The sequence below is a fragment of the Perognathus longimembris genome, chromosome 3, assembly GCF_023159225.1.
Source record: "Perognathus longimembris pacificus isolate PPM17 chromosome 3, ASM2315922v1, whole genome shotgun sequence".
Classification (NCBI taxonomy): domain Eukaryota; kingdom Metazoa; phylum Chordata; class Mammalia; order Rodentia; family Heteromyidae; genus Perognathus; species Perognathus longimembris.
In genome coordinates this window covers 2435061-2435895 of record NC_063163.1, presented here as the reverse complement: position 1 = coordinate 2435895, position 835 = coordinate 2435061, and the positions used below count along the sequence as shown (strand labels likewise).

The following is an 835-nucleotide window of genomic DNA, read 5'->3' as shown; positions in this document are numbered from 1 at the left end:
AAAAGATTGGGAATGCGGTCGTGAGGTTTCCTTTCACGGATAAATTTGTCTTCTTTTGCTGCTTTTATTACCACAATCTCTGCTGATTGCTTCCTCATACTATCTTCAAAAATTATTTTCACACACACACACACACATACACTTCATCCTCTAAACAACACAATAAAATAGACCCTCTAATTATGCTAATGCATAGAAGAGGAAAAGTTACATAGTTTGCCTGAGCAGACTCCTGATTACAAACCCAAACTCATCTAAACAGTTTTCATCAGTGGACACAGTTCATTTTGCATCTTGTAGTACTCATTACCTGAATTACGATATGGTAACCTCTCTGTACAACACTTTAGTAATAACAACAAAATTATATTTTAGTGCTCACTTCGGCAGCATGTATACTAAAATTGGAATGATACAGAGAAGATTAGCACAGCCCTTGCATAAGAATGACATGTAAATTTGTGAAGTATTCCATATTTTTAAATGATATTTTAGTAATAACATTATATTTAAAGAATAAAAAATAAAAATACAACAGAATTGTACTCTTAAAGTATTAATAACACATTCATAAAACATAAGACCCAAGAGATAAACCGAAAAGTAAATTGATATAAATATTAACTATGCTGAAAATTACAAGGAACACAAAACTACAAAGTTTCCCAGAAGGTAGACTGAAAATGGTTCATGACAAGGGTGTTGGAATAACTCTGTAGATACAGATTACGTAAGATCTGCTGCTGCAGAGATTAAGCTGATTGAGAAATACAAGGAACGCCATGGTGGACACGAATGAAAGGTAGTCTAGGTAGAAGGAACAGGAAACATAGGG

General features: G+C 33.5%; 1 non-coding gene across 1 annotated transcript; it reads left to right on the top strand.

The window, feature by feature from the left end:
- Positions 1 to 374: 374 nt before the first annotated feature.
- Positions 375 to 481, top strand: LOC125349847. The gene has a single exon (XR_007210643.1). It is a non-coding gene; the product is annotated as a U6 spliceosomal RNA (small nuclear RNA).
- Positions 482 to 835: the final 354 nt, after the last annotated feature.